The sequence below is a fragment of the Onychomys torridus genome, chromosome 15 (genome assembly GCF_903995425.1).
Source record: "Onychomys torridus chromosome 15, mOncTor1.1, whole genome shotgun sequence".
NCBI lineage: Eukaryota > Metazoa > Chordata > Mammalia > Rodentia > Cricetidae > Onychomys > Onychomys torridus.
In genome coordinates this window covers 62,372,407-62,388,633 of record NC_050457.1, presented here as the reverse complement: position 1 = coordinate 62,388,633, position 16,227 = coordinate 62,372,407, and positions in this window count along the sequence as shown.

Sequence of the window (16,227 nt, the reverse complement as noted above, 5' to 3'; positions counted from 1 at the left end):
GATGCAGATGATAAATTACAGTCTTCCTTTCCTTGAAAGGGCATCTTCTGCTTCTGGCTTTTGGATATAGTTGAATATTAGTTTTGATTTTTTTTACTTCAATTATCTCCCAAAGACACATTTTGCAGAGATAGGGAAATTCCTGTTTGAAATCATGTACTTTTAAGTAACTATAGCTATGTAACCAGGAGGCTCATTGTTGGTGATGAGTAATTAGATCTTAATCAATTACAGCAAATGCTCCTGAGTTAAGTTTATGTTTGTTTGTGTAAATATCCACACATGCACATAAGCTTAGTTGAACCTCCTTATTATTTGATTTAAAAAGAGGCTCATGAATAAATTAAGGTTTCCTCTGAACACTTATACTAATCATTATTTATTTTAATTCATTAACAGATAACTCATTGAAAAAGGTCTTTGGATTATGTGTTATTTTACTTTTTCCTTTTTTTTAAAACATTATATTCTATTTCAACTATAGCTTAAGGAGCTTCACTTTGCCCAAGAGCTGCAAGAAATGGCAAGCACTCATAGTGAATTAGTCTGCTATTCCCAGGTTCTAGACTGTAATTTAGGGTAATTAAAAATATTTCCTCTTTCAAAAAATATCTATGGGTCTATGCCCACATAATCTTCCAATCTGTGTTATCCTCAGAGTTGCATTGTTTATTATGTTCAAAATTTTGTGCATTCACGTTTATATAGTGAGGAAAATAGTTCTTAATGAAAGCTGTAAAACACCATAGGGGAAAACACAAATGTTTAGGAATTATAAATGTACTTAAATCTTTAATTTTATATGAAATTCTGAAAGCAGAGAAAGGGGGAAAGAAAGGATAGAGACTACTCAGCTAAAAAGTGAAGAAACAAATTGTCATAGGAAAGAATAAATTTCCCTCTGTCATCATTCTGCATTTAAAAAATAACATTATTCCTGAGTTATAGCAGTAGTCAGATCAAATTGTATGATGCATCAGGTCACGGTTTCATTCAAATTTTGTATTTTCTGTTATTATGGAAGTAGGTTCCCATTCTTATCGTACAGATATATTTTAAGAAAAAATGTGCAACAAATGTAAATGTAAAGGAAACTGCCCTCCCACCATGCTAAATTCGCATAAAATAGCACAGAATTATGCTTAGAAAAAATTTCCTCAAGAAACATATAGAAATAGAATTCCATATGAATTCATCTACACAATTATGCACTATCTTCCGTCAGCTTTACATAGAAGCTAAATTCAGCATGAACATTCATGCAAAATAAAAGCTTTTCACACATTGCTGTTCTTTTGCATTTTTTAGCTACAGTGTAATTAAGTGTTCTTCACAATTTGTGACTATAAAGATGTGTGTGTGTGTGTGTGTGTGTGTGTGTGTGTGTGTGTGTGTGGTGTTGTGATTATTTGTTTTATATTTGAAAAGTATCATGGAAGAGTAAAACTCAGGAATTAAGCAGTGAATATCGATTCTCATCTTCTTGATGTGTCTTGATACATTGTTGACTCCATTCATGCTTTCAGAACCATAAGGCATAATTTGGCTCTCTTACCAGAAATAAGAATAATTGAAGACCTTGTTACCCAGAACCATCTACTCACTAGGAGCCTATGGACCTTATTAAATGTGACCTACCATGACATTTAAGATGAACCTTTCAGGATTAGAATCTTATAAATGATACATTTATTAGACTATAAAAGTCCAAGTCAATATTTATCTTCAGAGAGTGTCTTGTAGCTCCCAGAAAATTTAAGTTTCACCATTCCTTCTTACTCCATTGCAGAAAAAAATATCTTTGTAACTAGACTTTTTTTTTTTTAATAGATCTACTTCTATGAGTACCTTGGATGAACCCAAGGGAAGGTTATAAAAAGTAATTTTTCATAGTACATATTCAGGAAAAATTTGTGGGCAATTAAAATTAACTATATGTCTTTTTATGTTCAAAGATGTTGTCTCTTTCTCTCTAACAAAATATATATTGGATTATACATGTTTCGAAGTATCTAAGTGTATGTTACTTTAAAATGCAGTGATAATTAAAATTGAAGCACATAAATAACATATAGAATGGTATATCTATATCTTTGAAATGCTAGCTCACATTTTGGACAATATGATTACTTTACATTATACTTCACAAATCTCCATAAAAGATATCTGGAAGCAAAGAAAAATGTACAATCTAGTATTTGAATTTTTTTGCAATATAGATGCCCATGAATTCAAGCGACATCACAATAATCATAGGACATACTTTAATTATTTTTCTTCTATTTTTTTCTTAGCTTGAGACAGCAATATTTGTCCCACCTGTATCAGTAGAACTTATTGAGGACAACTCTACTGTTATGAATATACTCTGCAATCCATGTAGCATCATGTAAATATAAACAATTTTTGTGATGTATGAAACAAAGCAAAAGATTATACTAGAAAATTGACCTTGAAACTGAATTTAATGAAATATTAATGAGGTTCTGTTTCATCTATTCATCACAGAACATCACAGTAAATACTTTGAATATATGCACTTATAGAATTGACACAGACATGATGTTGAAAGTAATCTCTCTTGTGACAACTCAATAATGTCTGAGGTGATAACATTATATAGAAATCAATGAATAAATTTCTTTTTGGAGTATGAGATTATTGGAGCAGTTCTCTTTCCTCCATATGTTTAACTTAGTATAAAGATTTAATATATAGGGATGCTAACTGAATGAACTGATTTATCCTTCAGACAGACATTCTACACAGAATCATCACCTTTGAAAGCTGCCCATTTCAGTCAGAATCTGGGCTTACACAACACTCAAACAATATTTCTATCTCTGTGATTATACTAATGATTAACTGACACTGAGACGTAACAAGTCCAACTGACCTTCTTGCATGTGTATTGGCCAAAATGTATATAATTGGAAAATATTTCAATACTGTTTCTGTTTTGAACATTTTCATGAAGTCTTTTTTCATTTTTATTTTCATGAAAATATTTTTGAGGAAGGAATCATTCCTTAATTAATAGCCCCAGACAAAAGGAAATCATTACTGATATGACAAGCTGATCATTAGCAATAAAATAATATCCAACACTATCTTATGGGGACACTGAGTTAATGGGTTGTGACATAACCAGTATTGTTTATAAAAATAATTAGGTGGCAAAATACATTATTTGATTGTGATATCATAAAGTGGTAGTTATGTGGAGTAAATGGTGTGGCTTGCTTTCTACTCATTTAAGGTATGTACCAAATACACCTTGTAAATTAAACATTTTTCTCTAAACACTGAAAATATTAATGTGACAACAAAGTATACCTCAATTAGTTGAATGTTTACAGAATATTTCCCTTGCAATGCCCCTGTAATTTCAACTAGTTCAGCCTAATCAAACAATTGTATTCAAACAGAAAATTTTTGAATAAGCAAATGTACTTACATATAATGAATGAAAGCTATCAGATAACAGACGTTTATTACTAACCAAATGTATAAAATAAATTTAACAAAATATTGCACTAATTATCAGGCCCCTAAGAGAAGGAATACTAAGTTTGAGACAAAACAGAAGTTATAAAGTATCCTGTCTTTACCACCAGTACCTTAAGCATTTATTGACTCTCCTAAATTTCCTTATTAATATTCTCTCTTTAACTTAGTATTCTCAGCCAACAGTTCATGTTTTAATTAAAAAATGAAACAAATATTTTAAAACGAATTTCAACAACATTTAGATACCTATAAATGCTCCTACAAAGTATGCATTTTAAATATATATATATGATAATTTTGAGTAATTTCTACAGGATTACTTGATTTTTTTGTGTTCAACAATAAAGTTTGCCTTTATATTCTAATGTCTGCCATGTTAATTTTTTGAATGTGTGCTAATTGCAGCTAGTAAGGACTTTAAAAGTGAAAAGGTGGAAAGTGGTATAAAGAAATATTTCTGAGAAATATAAAACCTATAGGAGAAAATTACATTATCAAAAGCAACATGCATACTGGTAAAGTAAAAATGAAAAAGAATGCTGTGAATATGAGTTTAATTCATCAAAGTTAACAGCTATTTTTGGAAATATAGACTTTTGTTCTAACATGTATAAATTACAGTTAAAAATAAGAGCCACAAGAAAATAACGTTTGGAATGATGCATTTTGATAGCTTGATTAACTATCTTTTATTTGTAAAGGGGAAAGCTGGAAGTATGAAGACATTATTATGGAACTAGTTACACCATTGAATGCTTTCTTCAGGTTTCTTACTGTACCTGGCATCAAATTTGAGTCTCAGATGTAAACAGGCAAATACACTAAGCTCTTCTCTGATTCTTCATGCAAGATTCATGGCCAACATTCCAACAATTTTTTGCTGTCTTTATTTGCTTCTTTTTCCTTCCTTGGTCAGTCAACAGACCAAGAGTCTGGTGCTCAGAGCATCACTCTGGACTTTTCATGAGCCTATTCATGTACCACAGAAGTTGCTGCTTTGTGATACAGAAAACTTGGAAGCACTTGGCCCTGTTAAACATGACCTATATGAATCATTAATAGCATGGGAGAGAGCTCCTGCTAAGAGAATAAATGATCTGTTTTCTGCTGAGTGGGAAGCCCTGACTTTTGGTCACAGTCAAGGTGATAGGATCAGGCATTAAGCAAGGTCACTGCAACAGGAAACTGTTTAGAATTTTCAGAAGGAGGCTTATTTCCTCTATTTTTCAATAATTCTAAAAGGTCAATGCCAAGAGTGCTACCAGCATCTGAAACACATTAATAAAATTGCTTTGGTACAGCACATCATTTGAGGCTACTTGGGATGAAGGGCAAACAACCAAATTGTTTGGTTTGGTGTTCATTTCAAACCTATTAATAAGATGACATCTTCAAATTTAACTGAAATGTTTTAAAGCACCATACTAAACTTAATATATCATGTATCATTAAGGAAAAAATACTGAAAATGCTTTAAGCAAATGTTGAAGTCTTAACACAGCTTAAGGCACTTTTCAGTTTCTTCAGACTTTACTCACCTTTAAACATTTCCTGGTATCTTAAAGCTATCTAAAATAACATACCTCCATTTTTTTTAAATAATTCTGAACAATTGTTTTAGAGTAAAAGTCATTTTTACTCTGATACAGCACTAAATTTTTTATATCCCTCTTGTCATTTTTATTGATTTATGAAGGAATTCTGCTGCATGCATTTATCTTCCAGGTTAGTACATTGCCTTTGTCTCAGCACAGCAATGGAAGGGTTAGAAGAGAGGGGATGTGGGATGGATTGCAGGGAAATAGTGATGCAATTATATTTTAATTATAAAAATTATTAAAAAGTGAACCTGTTGTAGAAGCATGTTTGTAAGACACATGTAAACCTAGTAAATCTGATAAACTGAAAATGAAGAGTCGGTGAAGGAACCTAGGTAAACCATGAACAGGTTAACTAGGTCTCTGTGTGCCTCTGGAAATGTGCTGCTGTAACACATTCGTTTTTATAATTAAAATAAAATTACATCACTTTCTTGCTCTAATCCACCACATAATCCCTCTCTTCAGCTCCTCCAATGCTTTGACCCTATTCCATCTTAAATTGTTGGCCTCTTTTTCCTTGATTATTTTACACACACACACAGAAATATAAATACAACCTGATGAATACATATAGTATACATACATCTGAATTCATGTAGTATACATATGTATATATGATTTTAGAACTGACTACTTGGTGTTGCATAAACATTTAGGAGTCTCATCTCTTGGAGAGGCTAATTTTTCCCTTTTTGCACTCATTAGTTACCTATAGTTCTTTGTCTAGGGTTGTGTCCTCTTGAGATTCCTCCCTTACATGCCAGCCTATGTACTAATATTTCAATTTTCAGGTAGTGTTTAAGCTGAAATTTTGTTGTAGTATCATGGATGTGGCTTCTCTCATTTTTAGGAAACACAGTTTTATAGCAGACTTCTCTACATTGTGATGTGTTGTGTAGTTGGAGAGCTTCTCTCCAGGTGCCTCCAAGTCCCTGCGGTCCCACAAGCCACGTATAAAATAATCATATGGACACTTATATTTTTTAAACTGCTTGGCCATTACCTCAGGCCTACCATTGTCTAGCTCTTACTCTTATATTTAGCCCATTTCTATTAATCTATACGTTGCCACGTGGCTCGTGGCTTATCAGTACCTTATGTCTATTCTCTCATGGTGGTGGCTGGCAGCATCTCCTCCCAGCCTTCCTGTTCCCCACCTTTTCCTCCTCCTTGTCCCGCCTACCCTATCCTTCCTGCCTGGCTACTGGCCAATCAGCACTTTATTTATTTTATCCAATCAGAGCAACACATTTGACATACAGAACCTCCCACAGCAGTGTTGTGTTTTACTGTAATGGCTTCCCTTTTCTATCAAGAGAAGCCTATTTAATGTAGGGAGAGGGGGGGAGGAGGAGAGGGGGAGAGGGGGAGAGGAGGGGAGGGGGAGGGGAGGAGGGGAGAGGGGGGAGGGGGAGGGGGAGGGGGAGAGGGGGAGAGGGGAGGGGGAGAGGGGGAGATGGGGGGAGGGGGAGAGGAGGAGAGGGGGAGATGGGGAGAGGGGGAAAGGAGGAGAGGGGAGGGGGGAGGGGGAGAGGGGGAGATGGGGAGATGGGGGGAGGGGGAGAGGGGGAGAGGGGGAGATGGGAGGGGGAGAGGAGGAGAGGGGAGATGGGGAGAGGGGAGAGGAGGATAGGGGGAGGGGGATAGGGGGGGAGGGGGAGAGGGGGAGATGGGGGGAGGGGGAGAGGAGGAGAGGGGGAGGGGGAGAGGAGGATAGGGAGAGGGGGAGATGGGGGGAGGGGGAGAGGAGGAGAGGGGGAGGGGGAGAGGAGGGTAGGGGGAGGGGGAGAGGGGGAGGGGAGAGGGGGGAGGGGGAGAGGGGGAGAGGGGAGGGGGGGGAGAGGGGGAGAGGGGATAGTCATTCACTGCTGGTGGGAATGCAGACTTGTGCAGCTACTCAAAGAGCTAAAAGTATATCCATCATACAACCCAGTTATCCCACTCATTGGCTCAAATGACTTGACATCTTATTCCACATATACTTGCTCAGAAATACTCATTTCTACTCTATTCACAGTAGCTAAGAAATAGATGCATCCTTAATGTCCTTCCATTTACGGATGGATAATGAAAACATGGTAAATATACACAATGAAATGTTGCTCAACTGTAAAGAAAAATGAAATAATGCATTTGTGGGTAAGTTGATGGAATTAGGAAATATTATATTGTATGAGTTAACCCTGAGTCAGAAAATACAAACAATGCTTGTTCTCTCATTTCTGTACTTCCTAGCTACAGATTTTCAGATGTAAGTATGTAATCTGGACTAACACAGAAACCAAGAATGTAAAATAATGTCATAATGGGAGACTCTATGTGGGGACAACAGGACAGAAATGGAACAGACTAACTTTTATGTATCACATATTCTAGCAGTGACGATTCAATCAAAAATCAACTCAGAGTAGGTATTTTACATGGACAGAAAGTCACAAATTAAAACAAAGGGGATTTTAAATCTCATACAAAGAGAGTAATGGATGAAAGCAAACAGGAACAGAAGTCATGGCAACAGATGCCTAGAGTCCTATATGAGACCTGAAGCTGATGTTCAAATCTCTATGCTGAGTTACTTGTTGGTTATTGTTGGATAGAACCTAAGATAGTGATCATGTTAACACTGCAACTGGCAGAAAGCTGAGCTCTACATTCATGACCTTTGCTGGAGCAGCATTCAATAGGAGCGGAGAAAAAAAATAAAAGCTCCTGGGGTGGCCATGAATACTTTCTTCTCTTTTGCATATCTAATGTCATTGCCATCATAAAGAATTGAAATAGTTTGCAAAAATCACCATTTCTATCATCTCTAGGAACAGAAGGATAGATTTGATCGGAAAGACAATGAGTACTAATCACCTAGTGATTTTCAAAGGATTTTAGTCTACTAGATATTGAAAATGTCCACTTAAAATTCCACTGTTCTTTCTGAAGTCCATTTAACTTCCAGGTTATGTTACTAAATGTAACTTTGAAAGGAAGTGTAGTGGGTAGCCATTCCAGCTTTGACCTGGAAGTGCCACTTTCTTTGAGGCTTCTTTAACTGTCATGCCTACAAGGCAGAGCAGAGCTAGGACCCCTGAATACCCGGGATCCAGATGGGTGAGCTCTCTTGGCTCCTGGACCCTGGACTCTGGAGGCGGACAGAGCAGAGTTCTCCAGAGAACACTGCTGAACTGTGCTTCACCTTTCCTAGACCCTGTAACCTATCCCTTCACTTGTAAGTTACCTCACAAAATAAACCTCCCTTTTAACTACATGCAGTTGCCATAATAATTAAACCAATAAGAAAGCACATTTTAATATTAGTTAAAATTGGTATTATGATAGGAAGGATTTTTTTTTTCACAGCATATTGATAGTGTTGAATGTATATTCTTATGTGGGGAAATGATTTCAATTCATTTGCTTTAACTGGATAAAATCTTATGCGCATGGTAAAATCCAAAGTTGAGTATGTCCTTGGAAGTTTCTTCTCCTCTTTTGTCAACATCAAAAATACAATACACATTTTTTTCCATGTTTTACCTTCTACTCTTCAAAAACCTAGAAATGTAAAATGATAAATTAAAATATTCCCTCTTCTAGCCTGCCCTTAACATTTCTTGCTTGAGTTCCTGCATGATTCAGCTTCTCTTTGACATTTTAAAATGCAGCATGATGAAAATGCTTATGAAAACCTTTGTTCATGAAAAGAAGCAGGAGAACTGTTTCTTCTCTTCCTTCTGACTCCGTTGCTGCTCTTCTGGCTTCCTTGTACAACATAAGATAGGAAGCATCCTAAAAGGCCCTTTTCAAACTCACCATAATTATTTGATATTTTAAAATCAAATCAGTATTTTTAATTTTTAAGTCCTACCAGTTATTCTGCATAAAAATTATGTGAGAAGAAATCATGTACATGAAATTTTCAGCCATTTTTTAAATCTTTTTCTCTTTTTTTACAAAATTTACAGAAGATTAAGATGTCATTGTACAAGTATTTTCTTTACTTTTGCTTTTTTATTGATTAATTTTGAATTTCACATAATGTACCCTGATCACTCTTAATCCCACTCCTCCCCTTGTGGCCTTCTCTCCCCCTGCCCAAAAAAACAAAATTTTAAAAAAATCCAATTTTGTTGTCCATATGTCAATGGAGCATAGTCAATCTCTGAGTGGCCAACCCCTTAAAGAAAAGTGAATACTTGTCACACACACCCCCATGCTTGCCCATAGTCATCTGTTGTAGAGAGCTACACTTCAGCATCCTTATTGCAATGTTTAAGAGTTCTCTTCCATGGCTTCCTGTCTAGGTTGTTACTGGGTTTTTTTTTTTTTTTTTTCAAGTATGTAAGGGTAGGGATTGTCACCAAACCTTTCTCTGTCTCTCTTTCTCAACTGTGAGTCTGCAGCCACTGATTCCACTGCAAAAGATGCTTCCCTGTCCTTTCTAGTCAGCATGGGCACAGTTCATGGACTGCCACATGGTATTTGGCAGCAGCATGGACCACAGACATTCTTCTGCTCCTCATGACCATTCTTCCTGACTGGTTAGCTTTCTGTTTTCATTGCTTTATTTTGTGAAGGTAGCCCCAGGTGCTGTGTGTTCTTGATCAAGATGCCTCTGTATTGCAGAAAAGAAAGTTTCAGAGTTTTCCCTTATCCTGTTGTCCTACATAAAAAATTTAATTAATTAATTAAAAAAAAAACTTCTTGGATCAAAGCTGAGAATAGAACTACTCTAAGGATATAGATATTTAAACACTAATTTCTATTTAACAAATTCTACTCCAGGACTTGTGACTTTCCAGCCACAGACTATTCAGCATGATTATAGTACCACTTAGGTATTCTTCACTGTGGAACAAGGCAAGGTGGTGTATTATCCCCAACAGAGCGACAACAGTGTTTTTCCAAACAACCTGCATAACTCATTAAAGGAGCTATGAGTGTATGACAGTGGGGAGGAAGCTTCTACATCAGTTCGGGAATTACTTCCTTGTGTCTAGTTTTCAGATGTGTGGCTTCAGCAATAATATATTATAATCTAGTCCCGGTGGACAGTCAGTAAGAACCACAACAGCTTGGAAGAGTCTTTGTGGGTTCCCTGTACATCAGCTCACAGGCCGGTGTCTGGTATAAAATCATGTGGCTTCTGAAAGCAGCACTGTTCATCCATGCATTTTGGTTCCATACTACCTTTTACTTTAAAATGTATTTTTTAGTGAACTTATAAACAAATGGGATTCTGTTTGACTTCTCCAGCTGTTGCTTGGTTTGATCTTGCTCCTTTACCATGAACTTTCTCCAATTCCCCCTGCTCCATTTCCATTTAACATTTCTGTCTCTTGTATTTCTCTAATTCTACACTCTTTTCTTTTAAATTAGTCTTCTCTTATGCAATACATCCCAACCATAGCTTCCACTTTCAAAACTGTGAAATTTAAGAATATGTTTATAAGTTAATTGCATATAAGCTTAAGATAACTGATTAGGAGCTATGACACTTGATAATATAATATGATATGTTATATATTTGGCTAAGTTTTCCATTTCTAGAAATATATTCTCTAAAGTTATTAAATGTGATGACATCTGTTTTTGTGATACCATAATGAAATCAATTAGATCACATGCTAACATAAAAATTAATTTACAATGGGAAAGTTAAAAAATTAAATTCTAAAATTTATCATCAAATTTTTAAATTTTATCTTAAAATTTCTGTGGTTTTATTTTGTATAGTAAATAAAACTATTGCTGCTCAAAAATAATTATTTAAATTATGTTAATGAGCAAAATTGATAAACTGTGTGTGAAAACAAAGCTACAGAGCAGTTTATCAAAAATTCTTCATGTAATCAAAACAAACAACTGATATAATAGATGACACACTCCAAAAAATAGTATGAAAAATAATTCCACATTTAAAGTCATGCCTTTCTCTAATTATTGTCTCTAAAAATATATTTTAATGACTTAACTTTGCAGTTTGTGTAAATGAGTGTGTTTTTGAGAAGCTACCTCAGGAGATGTCTTTCTGTTTACCCTCTGTGTATAATGGTAGTAAGAACTTGTCTGAGTTGTGACAAATTTGAGCTGTGGGGTCCATATGAATCAATCTTTTCTGGTACATATATAGCTATGGAAATATATATAACAATTCTTGTTAGAAGTGCCTACCAAAACTTCAACCCCTCCCTCCCCATCACTTCCTCTTCTCTTCCCACCCCCCCCCAACAAATCTGAATCTGTACTTCCAGACCAAAAAGCACCCTGAATTGGGCAAAGCAGTAATGAGAAAAGGTAAATGCTGCCAGTCTGGATCCTAAATATGTTAGCAATGCAAAAAGGTTTAGCAACTATGTAAACAATGTAAAAAAAACAAGCAAACTGAAGAATGTAATGGGCCATTTTTGAAGGAGAACACTGAATTGCTCTCAATATGTCCAAATAAGTGCTCCACCAGTGACTTGTATGTATTTTGTGAACTTACTGAGTTAAAAAATTAAAGAATGAGAGGACAGGACAACCCAGTGAGGTAACAGTGATGGATACAGATCAGGGGGACATCTTGAGAGAGAAAATGACAATATGAAAATATTAAACCCATTCTAAACAGAACAGAACAGAATGGATCTGGTAAAAGCTGGAGTTCTTCACCTAGCAGGGAAGGGGCCTATAGAAACTGTATGACTACAGAGGAAAATTCCAAAATCAAAGCAATTAGATGAATCATGACAAAGAGAATACAAAGATGTTCTGAGCAGAGAGCAGCTCGTCATTGACGTGATCATCAGAAAAGGGTGAATGTTTCCCAGAAATAGAGTTTTAGGTCAAGCCACAGAGCTATCTAATACATTATTTTCCTGAAATAAGTGTTTCAGAATAATTTTTCCCAAGAAATATAACTGAATTGTTGAATTAAGTATTGTCTGGTGTACAGGGAAGAACAGAAAGAGAAGTACAAGGAGGAAATGTCAACATGTCTCAGCTTTATTCACAAAAGTGACCAGTGATGGAGTTAATAGCTTTCCCAACTCAGGGTTCTATGGAAAGAAGAGGTAACTTGCCATTCATACACAAAACCAGTATTAACATTAAAATAAAACAGAAGACAAAGTTTGACAGGATCTTCCAGGAAAATACATGTACAGAAAAAATGGATTAAAATGTTCATTTTTTATTATGACAATAAGACAATGAATAGAGGTGTCCCAAGGAGGGGGATCAGTCAAACAAAGACAAGTGAAACTAAAAAACCATGTTTATAAAATTCAAGTAAAAATCCAAAATCAAATATATATCAAACTGTGAGAGAAGTGGCTAAATTATGTAGATATTAAGGTGTACCAAAACAGAGAGCAGACCTGGAGTCTCAGCAGAGACATTTAATTCTTAAATTTGGATTAATCATGCTTACTTGTAAACACATGCAAATGTTAGCTTGGGCCATTGTTTGCAAAAGTTGCATTATGGGAAAACTGAAGCTCAGATGTTCAGAAACCATAGAACCTTACACTAGAGAACCAGGGGATTGATCTAGCAAAACAAAGCAGTCAACTGTATAGCTGTGAACAACAGGCATCTCCATCCTCCTTCTCCTGCTCCTCATCGAAAAATGCCACCAGATTTCTTCAACACAGATTGCTCTTTGCCTAAAGCAACTATTTTTTATGCCTTTGCTTATCTTACTAGCATGGTTATGTTAATAACAAATTGGAATAATTGAAACTTTGGCCTCTCAATTTTGATGTAACATTTCTCTGTGTGTATGTGTGTGTGTGTGTGTGTGTGTGTGTGTGTGTGTGTGTGTGTGTATGCACATGTGTGTGCATATGTGTGTGTGAAAGTGCCATGGTAGATGTCAGAGAGCATTCAATGCAGAGTCTCACACAGACCATGTGCTTTGTAAAGTTCCACTCAGGTTGTCAGGCTCAGTGGCTGCTCCCCTACCTTATGAACTATTTTACTGGCTCTTGAGATCTTTTGTTAAAAGAAAAAAAAAAGTTGTAGGAAGAACAAAAGCTCAATATTTAAGTTTGCTTTTTAATGTGTAATGTATATATTGTTTCTCTTTCATTTCAAATATAAAAGCTAGTTATATTAAAAGTATTTTAAACAATGTCACACTTTTCCACTTTTTTTCTTTTTTTCTTGGTGCTTCTTTCTATTTCCTTTTTGAAATGGTAATTTATGTATATGTGTGTATGTCTGCATATATGTATATGCACTTCTTTTAAGCCTAGTGCCCAGAGAGGTCACAGGAAAGGGGTTGGATCCACTTTAACTGAAATTACATGGAGTTTTGAGCTCCCTTGTGGTTGCTTGTAATGGAACCAGGTTCTCTCTAAGAGCATCAAGTGTTCTTAAACACAGAGTCATCTCCCTAATTTCCTTTTTAATATTTTCTCAGTTGGTTCTTTGTTTTATAACATTTCTCTTTTCATTTTCTGTTTGTTACCAGTTTTATTATCTTTGACTTCCTTTCTATGTACCATATATGAACATGCTTAACATTAGAATGCCTTTCTGAGTCTAGAAAAGAGAGTGATGCTATAAACACAAAGGAACAGGGATGTATCAAGTACTTAAGGAAAGGATTTTGCCTTCAAATGGAGCTAGAAAAGAGAACTCCGGATTGGCAGCTTGTTGCCTATCCTGCAGGTTAGATGGATTTGTTTCTTATGGCATTGTATTTTGTTTTATTTTGGAAAATTTTTTTGGTATATTATCATTACTATAACTATTCAGAAGAAATCTATAGTGATTCAAAGTGAAATACTTTGAGATATAAAAATAATTTTGTAATAAGATTCTCCAGGAAAAAAAAGCTGAGAGAGAGAGAAAAAAAAGAGAGAGAGAGAGAAAGAGAGAGAGGGAGAGAGAGAATGAGAGAGAGAGAAAAAAAGAGAGAGAGAGAGAAAGAGAGAGAGGGAGAGAGAGAGGGGAGAGAGGGAGAGAGAGGGTGGGAATGAAAGAGATGGAGAACAAGATTGGGAGGACATGTCAGAGCACATTGGATTGCTTTTTCAATCAGTCCTCAGAGTCACATATAAATTTATTTACAATACCCACATAGACACTTGTAAACACTCTATGCCTTCTCCAAAGCTATTTTTAATTGTTCCTGATTTTATTGTGTCCTGTGCTGTGTTTGGTTTAGGTTCCTGGGGGCCTGCTCTCTTCTGGGGGGATACAACAGAGTGGGGCAGAGTGGTTCTGGAGGAGAGGAAGGTGGTGGAGGGAGCACTGGGAGAATAGGAGGTAGGGGAATCTGAAATCAGGTTGTATTGTATGGAGAAGAATAAAAAAAAATGAGTAAAAAGAAGATAAAAGTAATTATAATATAGTTATATTTCTTCCTTCCTTTTCTCACTCCATATCCTCCAATATGCTTCTCCTTGTTCTTTTTTTTAAATTCATTGCCTCTTTCCTCATTGCTACTAGATCCATATTTTTATAGACATATATATATATTCCTAAATGTTACATGTCAGTTTGTAAGTTACTTGTATGTGTGTTTTCAGGTCTGACCATTTGGTATTGGATAACCAGTTTCTGTCCTCTTCCCTCCAGAAGACTATTTATCCTGCTCTCAGCATTCCTTAGTTGACTCTAGTTCTTTGTGTGGACTTAGTTATCACCAGAACCTTGTCACAGAAATGGATAACTTCTACAACCTTACAGAAGGGCCAGTGAATCTTGCTAGTTTCAACTTTCTTGTACTTGGATTTGGAATATCTATTTACTTCTTTATATTCTCCTTCAAGGAGGCAATGTTTCAGTGCAGATAAAAATTCAACACTGTGCATCCTACTTATAAAAGCTTGGAAATGTAAGTCCCGATCACAGAATGTAGAGATATTTAAAAGTTGCACCTGGAATCAGTAGTATTCCTCTAACAACAACAAGGATCTAAACTTGAGCCATCAGCAACCAAGGAGCCAACTATTGTGTATTTTTAACCAAGATTTTGTAAGATTCAGTAAGCCTTTCCTCACCTGTCTTTGCTGAGATATGTTTGAACCCAGCAAAATCCCATGCTGTATTAGACCACCACTCTCTCACAAATGTTTGTCTTTGTCCAGTCACAGGCCATTAATGCACACTTTTTTTTCCCTATCAACTTAAACTAATTGAGTCAGCATTTTCTTCTCTAACAAGTCCAGTTTCCAAAGGAAAGAAGTGTTTTGAAATATGTGAACATATTGATAACTAATATTTCAAGCTGTAGGAAAATACTGCGTGTTCCTCTGGGAGTACAATTATTAATTAAGTCAATAAAGTTTCTGTCTACCTTCTCACATGTCCTTGTACAAATAAAGGTACTTCAAATTACTTAGAAAGGCACAAACAAAGATCACTATAAGTGATAGAAAGTTTGCCGATTTGAAGCAATAAAAGTCTTGCTTGCTCATTAACCCAATAGAATAGCCCTCCATCTTCACTATAATCCTATAAACAAGTTTAAAAAAAGGAATACTGTGTGCTGTATGTTTTCTATTCTGTATTAATAATGACACCACAGTTAAAATATTGCTGTATCCTATTTTCTCAGTTTAAAACCTTCACATTAGATTAAGCAAATATGATTTGATGAACAGAATATTAAGAAAGGCTTAGTGACATACAATGGCAATCCAAACTGAGGTGAGACTACTTAAGCTCGTAAGTTTTGTAGTTAGAAACTAGCTTTCTAGAAAGTGTAGGAAGACTCCATCTATTGCTTAACATTGGGAAAAATAGAACATTCCTGTGTTAAAAAACACAAGCCAATATAACAAGACCAATTTGTACAGTTTCATGCAATTGGCTTTCTCCATGTCCTTAAAACATTTTATGATTTAATCATTACTATAATCACAAGACAGACTGAAGAATTGCTTCTCATACTTGAATGGGCCCAAAGCTACAAGATCACTGTCTTTACAGGAGAATTTCAGGGTTTAGCTAGATGTGCGGTGACAGGATTCTGAACTACTCAATATATTTATATGTTACTTGTTAAATACAAACTTCAAAAAAATCAAATCAATTAGTTTAATGTGTTCTACATTATAATAATTTTACTGAATGTACAATTCAATGTTCTTATGATAAACTACAATTTGGTAGACTATATTGAGTTTGA